This window comes from Gossypium hirsutum, chromosome A06 (assembly GCF_007990345.1).
Source record: "Gossypium hirsutum isolate 1008001.06 chromosome A06, Gossypium_hirsutum_v2.1, whole genome shotgun sequence".
Lineage (NCBI taxonomy): Eukaryota > Viridiplantae > Streptophyta > Magnoliopsida > Malvales > Malvaceae > Gossypium > Gossypium hirsutum.
The window spans coordinates 26,347,960-26,356,138 of record NC_053429.1 but is presented as its reverse complement, the minus strand read 5'-3'; the positions used below and the strand labels follow the sequence as shown (position 1 = coordinate 26,356,138).

Below are 8,179 nucleotides of genomic sequence, written 5' to 3'. Positions count from 1 at the left end.
CCTAGCTATTCCTAAGGTTCATACGGGGCTTTCGGATGTCGTAACTCGGTCGAAACGAATTCGTAAACAAAGTTGCCAAGCTCATAAAAATTCGGCTATTACATATATATATATTCAAATATTCCATTTAAGCATATATAGCTCACATACAATTAAAATAAACAAAGTCTATTTGCTTATAAACTTACCTCAGATGATGAAAAATGGAATGGGACAACTAGTCGACAACTTTAGTTTTCCCCTGATCCAAATCCGATTTCTTTGGTTCTTGTTCTAAACATATTCAAATTAAACTCATTCAAACATATTTTCATTCAATTTAGTCCAAAAACTCATAAATGGGCAAATTACCATTTTACCCTGACATTTTACATTTTTTACAATTTAGTCCCTATTGCACAAAACACAAAAATGCAAAATCTCAACATACCCATGTTAGGCAAAATGTTCCTAGTGTTCATACAAGTCCATATATTTCATTTATTTCACATTTTAGTCCCTAAATATTTTATTTTTGCAATTTAGACTTAATTAGTCAAAATCATCAAAAACTCCAATACAAAACATGTTAATCTATCACGTATCTTTTATTTTCTACCATCAAACAAAAAAAAAAACACAAGCTTTCAACAATGACATAACTCAAAATATTCACCGAAATCAAAAATTCAAGCATGGGTCTTGTAGATAACTTAGCAACGATCTCAAAAACGTAAAAATTATAAAAAACCGAGGTAGTTACATACCTTGATTGAGCTTAGCAATGGCCGAACATGAAAAACCTTAATCTTTTCTTTTTCTTTTAAGTTTCGGAAATGGTAAGAAAGTATGAACAATTATGTATTGTATTATATGTTTTATATTATTATTACATTTTAATTAATTTACAATTATAACCTTTATAATTAAATAACTAAAACATATATACTAAGGGTACAACCGGCCATCACTAACTCCAATGGTCTATTTACAACTTAAATGCTTTAATTTAAAAATCCAATAGCAATTCGGCCCTTATACATTAAACTACCAAGTTTTCAATTTACGCGATTAAGTCCTTTTATTTAATCGAGCACTCAAATGAAAAAATTAAATCACGAAAATTTCACACATACAAATTCACACATAATAAACACAAAAAATAATTTTTAAATATTTTTCTGACTCAGATTCGTGGTCCCAAAACCACCATTCTGAATAAGGTCTAAATTGGGCTGTTACAGCCAAAATAAGGCTATTTACCAAACCATTTTGCCACCCTTACATTGCACCAACCTACACCATAAAACGTAACACAATCCCGAGCATATACATTCAACCAATTCAGCCACAAACAATATATCAATACAAAAATTACACATACTAACATCTATCATGCATAAACATCATATACTTTCTTTTCCATTCATGCTGTAACACCCTTTACCTATACCCGAGGCTGGGATAGGATACGAGGTGTTACTGAACACATACACAGTCATTCATGCAAAAATCAGGCTATAAAATTTTTCTTCAAAACAAATTCATTTGTACATACACAACTTGTCCCTGATAAGGGCCTACGAGGCCTAAAACAACCATAGGAAAATATTCGAGACTAAATCAAGAATTTAGAAAGGTTTGGGAAATTTTCACTAATATAGAGTCACATGCTCGTGTGAGACAGGGGACACGCCCGTGTCTTCTAGCCGTGTAATTTCTGACTATGACGTCAACACCAATTTAGGGTCACACAGCCGTATCACACGCCCGTGTGGCCAGACCGTGTGGTCAATTAAAAATAAATGAATTTTTCATAAAATGGTGTAGACTTCACACGGCCAGAGTACACGCCTATGTGGGTAAGTCGTGTCTCTCACACGGCCAAGACACACTCTTGTGTCTTAGCCCGTTTGTTTACTACTGGGCATATTGACTTGCAAAATTTAGGTGCAAGGGACACACGGCCATTCAAGACACACAGTCTAGACACATGCCCATGTGTCTACCCGTGTGGACTATTTAAAGGCTATTTTCAAAGCCAATTGTCACCCTCCATCATTCATACACTCAAGCATTTTTCATAGCATGCAATATGACCTATTTAAATACTCAAATATTTAACATCATGGCACACTCACATCTTCATAATGTCATCCTATTGCACATTTAATTAGACACACCATTTGGAGGCATTCCACACCAATTACATGCATAATCAAAATTGTTACTATAACCTCAAATTACATATTCATTACTATAGTCATCTTAAGCTATTAAGTCATTTATCATCTTTTTGGCATCTAATCCATACTTCATCATACATTCACCAAGCAATAACATATCATATCATCAAGGCATTAACACATGCATGCATGGGTGTTTAGGTTACAAACCCAATAATCAAATATAAGCCATATCACATGGCTATTACAAAATGAATCATCAACATCATAGGCCTTCACAATTTGGCCAAATAGCATGACACATATCACAAAATAACCAAGTCCCCTATACATGCTATACTCAAAATAACAATTTCACTATACTTAATATTCTTTTGATAGTGTGATCGAATACTTCGACAGCTTTTGATCCCCGAGCTAGCTTGACAGAACTACAAAGGATGGAAATAAACGGGGGTAAGCATTAAAGCTTAGTAAGTCCACATGCAAATAATATGCAATGATAGTAAGCAATTAGCATGCAAAGACATAATAACATATACATAAGGATTGTTCATCATTTAAACCTTTTGACTTACTTATCATATGTATACATATACTTTCTCATCACAAATCATTCTTTATCAAGGTATTATTCATGGGTTTAGCATACATACCTGTACTCATCGTAGTATATCATATAACCATACCTCTTTAACATGCCCTCCTCGGGACTTTCATCACATCCATTCCATTGCATAAGTGCCACAGATACATACGTAGCCAAAGCTACCTCATAACATGTAACGCTTATAAAGGAGCTACTCACGAGCTTGCTCATATAAGCTATTGATCAAGGTGTAACTACATGGGATGCTCACATAAGCTGTCAGGTATCTGACCCACTCAAGGATTACCTAGCTATCGGTAGGACACACAAGACCATTGCCCGGAACCCAATTACATGTATCGTATCCATAATGAACTCGGACCAACTCAACGAGCTCGGATGCCTCATATATATCACGAACCCAGACCAATTCAATGAGTTTGGATTTCTTAATTCCTAGTGACATGTAACTTTATCCTAAACTATTCCTAAGGCTCAAACGAGATTCTTTCTCATATACACATAGCATCTCCATCGTACTTGCTCGTAACGTCGTGCATAACGACCAATATCATTCATACTTACAATGTTATCATTAGGCATAGCATACATAATATTGATAAAACATTTATCACGTAATGTCAACACATTAAAATATATTACATTGTCACATTATTTACACATGTACTTACCTTGGTACAAAATGATGATAATCGAGCCTAATCGTCGAATACTTTATTCTTTTCTCAATCAAGACCCGGTTCACGTTTTTTTATCTATAATGCCAAATTTAACTTGTTTATTAATCACATTATTCAAATCAATCCATAATTCATGTTTTGGTAAAATTACCTTTTTACCGTTAACTTTCACTTATTTATGATTTAGTCCTTAGGCTCGTAAAATGAAATGTATGCATTTTCTTGGTTACCCAAGCCTAGCCAAACCTATACCATGCTCATATCAACCCACATTTTTCTTTATTTCACATTTTTACTACCCACTTTTACACTTTTACAAACAAGTCCCCCTCTTAGGTGTTTTCACTAAAAATCACCTAGTAAAAGATGTTTATCATGCATCAAACATTCATATTCCCCCATTAATCATCAAAATACATGCATGCTTTACATGGTTCAAATTTCATACATGAACCCTAACTCAAAATATAGCTAGAAATTGATAGATCATGCTTCAAGGACTTCAAAAATGCAAAGAACATTAAAAACGGGGATAGGGAGCACTTACAATCAAGCTTGAAATGTTGAACAAAACCCTAGCTATGGCTATTGAGAATTTCAGCTAACACTTGGAGAAGATGAGCACATTTTTGCTTTGATTTTCCCTTTTTATTCTTTTAATTACCAAATGACCAATATGCCCTTAGGATTTTTCTTTCAAATTTTTCCTATGCATGCCCATTTTTGTCCAAAATTATAGAAATTGGTCAAATTGCTAATTAAGACCTCCTAATTTATAATCTAAAGCAATTTCACACTAAAAGCTTTTATAATGCAAGTTTTGCATTTTATTCAATTTGGTCCTTAAAGTGCAGTTAGACATTTTATGCATAGAATTTCTTCAAGAAACTTTCACATAAGCACGCATTCTCATCATAGACCTCATAAGAATCATATAATAATTATTTCTATCTCAAACTTGTGGTCTCAAAACCAATGTTCCGACTAGACCCTAATTCGGGATGTTACACATGCCAATTTCATCTTCATGATAAGCTTCATCACATAAATATACCAATGACCAATAAAAATTAATACTTGCTAACTTCCAATGGCCATATACAAAATGAATCATTAACCATAATAATGCCAACACATTTGGCTAAACCAATATGACACATAACAAAATAACTAAGTCCCTATACATGCCATACTCAAAATATTGAAACAAGTATACCCAAAAAAATCGTATGATAGTGTGAATCGAGCTTCAACATTTCTTGATCCCTGAGCTAACTTGGCGGCACTATAAGGAAAGGAAAGAAAAGGGGAGTAAGCTTTAAAGCTTAGTAAGTTTGCATGCAAATAATAAGCAACATAAATCATTCATTAATCATATAACTACTCAACATAAGTTAACATAAATATCATCATGTATCTTAGGCATAACTCACTCATTAGCATTCTTACCAAGGGTCCATCTCATACCAGAGTTCATACTCATGGGTTTTACATACATACCTGTACCAACTCGTAACATAGTCACATACTTTTTCGTCTTTGACGTACTCTTCAGATTACCCGTTGAACACTTGGAATACTATCGAATACATGAAAGGTCTTGCGTGTAAGTGCCACATATGTAGCCAATGCTACCTCATATCGTATAACACATAGGGCTCGCACATGAGCTAATCACAGGCCTGCTCACACAACCTGTCAGTCAAGACGTAACTACACGGGTTGCTCACACAAGATGTCAAGTATCCGCAACGCATGCCAGACTACCTAACCACCAGTAGGACGTACATGACCAGCTCCTGGATTCACATAGATTACATAACACATGGTATCCTAGTGACATGTCACTTGTATCCTAAACTATTCCTAAGGTTTAAAACGAGATTTCTCACTTGTCATTTCGTCGTCGAACGTATCCACATTATCATTTATACAATTCATGCATAATAAAACATATAACAATGCAAGTATAACATTGCCTTTATTTACACACAAACTTACCTCGATACAAAATAGTAAGAAATGGACCTAATCGTCAATAACCTTGTTTTCCCCCGATTAAGATCCGAACTTTGTTTTTCTTGATCTATAATAGCAAATTTAACTTATTTAATTATCACATTACTCGATGCTGTCCAAAATCAACTTATGACAAAATTATATTTTTGCCCCTAAACTTTAACATATTTACAAATTAGTCCTTAGGCTCGTAAAATGAAATGTATCAATTTTCTTTTTACCCAAGCCTATCCGAACCTAAATCATGCTTATAATAGCCCACATTTTTCATCAAATCACATTTCTCCCACCCATTTTTACAACTTTTACAAATAAGTCCCTTTTTATGCATTTTCACTAAAAATCACTTAGTAAAAGTTGTTTATCACACCTTAAACATACAATATCTTCCATAAAACATCAAAATACATGCAGGTAACAGATGAGAAAATTTTTAAACATGAACCCTACTTCAAAATAATGGTAGAAATAGGTAAATTGGGTTACGAGGACATCAAAAATGTAAAGAGCATTTAAAACGGGGCTAGGATGTACTTACAATCAAGCTTGTAAATTGAATAAAACCTAGCTATGGTCTCCTTGTAAAAATTTGGCCAAGGTGAATAAGATGGACACAAATTTTGACTTGATTTTCCCTTTTTATTCTTTTATTTACCAAATGGCCAAAATGCCCTTAATGCATAACTTTGAAATTTTACCTATTCATGTCTATTTTTGTCCACTAACTTATCTAATAGTCTAATTACCAACTAAGGACTTCTAATTTAAAATCTCATAGCAATTGGACACCTTTAACAAGTAGAACTTAACTTTTTTACTTTTTACAATTTAGTCCTTTTAACTAAATTGAATGCCCAAACATCAAAATTTTTGAACGAGATTTTCAAAAAATAGTTCCATAAAATTGTAGACCATAAAAAATAATAAAAATGGATTTTTTAATGTCAGATTTATGGTTCCGAAACCATTGTTCTGACTAGCCTCAAAATCGAGCTGTTACAATATGTGGCTCCAATATTGCAAGGTATGGTAAAACATCTAGGATCCTTCAATTTTGGGGGTAGTTTGTCTTGAAGATATGCAATGCATTCCTTTGTCAAGGCTATTGTCTCAAATTCTCCAAGTCTTCGTTTTATAGACAAGATATCCTTCATGAATTTGACATAGTTCGGCATTTGTTCAAGTGCTTCAACATCTTGAATTGAATTTCCTACTTCCACTTCTGAAGTCTTTGAGGGTATGGTGTTGAAGGCTTCTTGAATGGAACTGGTTGGTTCATTTTCTGTGGCAATTCTGCATCTAACGATTAGTTGATCAGAATTAGCTGATTCTGAAGTTACCTTGTCAGATTTTGTAGATTTTGGTTCTGGTGAAACTGGAATTTCAACACTCGATTGAACTTCTTCTGAGTCTTGAGCATCGGCTGGCTTCTTTTGAATTTCAATGGCGTTGGGCTCTATTGTTTTTCCGCTCCTCAATGTCAATGCTTTATAATGCTCCTTCCCTGGATTCCTTAGATTCTCCATATCACTAGGTAAAACACCTTGTGGTTGGTTTCTGAGTTCAGTTGCAAGCTAGCCCATTTGGTTTTCCAGGTTTTTCAATGTTGCTGCTTGGCTTTGGATTAAGGCATCATTCTTGGCCATGTATGCCTTCAACAAGTTTTCTAAGCCATTGGATGGTTCAGCTTGAGGTTGTTTCTGAACTTGTTGGGTAAAATAGGTGGTCAAGTCGGTCTAGGTTGGGCATATGTGTTACTGGGTCCAGCCCCTTAGTTACTCCAAGAGACACTAGGGTGGTTTCGCCACGATGGGTTGTAGGTATTGGATTATAGTCATTGCCTTCCTTGGTTTTGGTTCTGGTTAACCATATAATAAATGGATTCTGGGTTCGATGGACATTCTTCAAACAGATGTCCTTCCCACAATAGACACAGGTTACATTTTCAAATTGATTCGGTGATTGTGCTGTAAAACTATTAAACCCATTAGTGGTAAAATTTTTAAGCATTGATGATATTGAGGATACCTGAGATGTGAGTGAAGTGAGAGTGTCTACTTAATGTATTTCTACGACTCATCTTCCTAACGCTGCTCAATTGGTTGGCCATTGGTAATTGTTGCTGGCAGTCCTCTCAATGATTTCATAAGCCTCATTATAAGACTTAGAAAGGAAATAACCATTAGCAGAAGCATCCACTACCATCCTTGTATGGGCATTGAGACCATTATAAAACGTCTCAAGTTGGATGCAATGTGGAATTCCGTGATGAGGGCACTTCCGTAGTAATTCTTTGTACCTTTCCTATGCCTCATACAAGGACTCATCATCAATTTGTTAGAAAGCAGTGATCTCGTTCCTCAACTTAGCATTATTGCTAGGCGGGAAATACTTTATGAGGAATCTCTCTGCTAACTCTTGCCATGTGGAAATTGAATTTGGTGTCAATGGGTTCAACCAAGCTCGAGCTCTGTCCCTTAGTGAATATGGGAACAACTTCAAACGTAATGCATCTTCGGGTACTCCAGCTAACATGAAAGAATCACTCACCTCCATAGACAGTCTTAAGTGGAGATGAGGATCTTTGATAGGCATTTCACTGAATTAGCCTACATTCTGAGGCATTTAGAACATCACTGGCTTCAGCTTGAATTGTTGTACCTCAATTTCGGGTCTCCTAATACCCAAATTAAGATCATGAAACA

General features: G+C 34.9%; 1 non-coding gene across 1 annotated transcript; it reads left to right on the top strand.

Annotated features, from left to right (window-relative positions):
- The first annotated feature begins 7,734 nt into the window (after positions 1-7,734).
- Positions 7,735-7,841, top strand: LOC121231438 (small nucleolar RNA R71). Its single transcript, XR_005929497.1, has one exon. It is a non-coding gene; the product is annotated as a small nucleolar RNA R71 (small nucleolar RNA).
- The last annotated feature ends 338 nt before the right edge of the window (positions 7,842-8,179 follow it).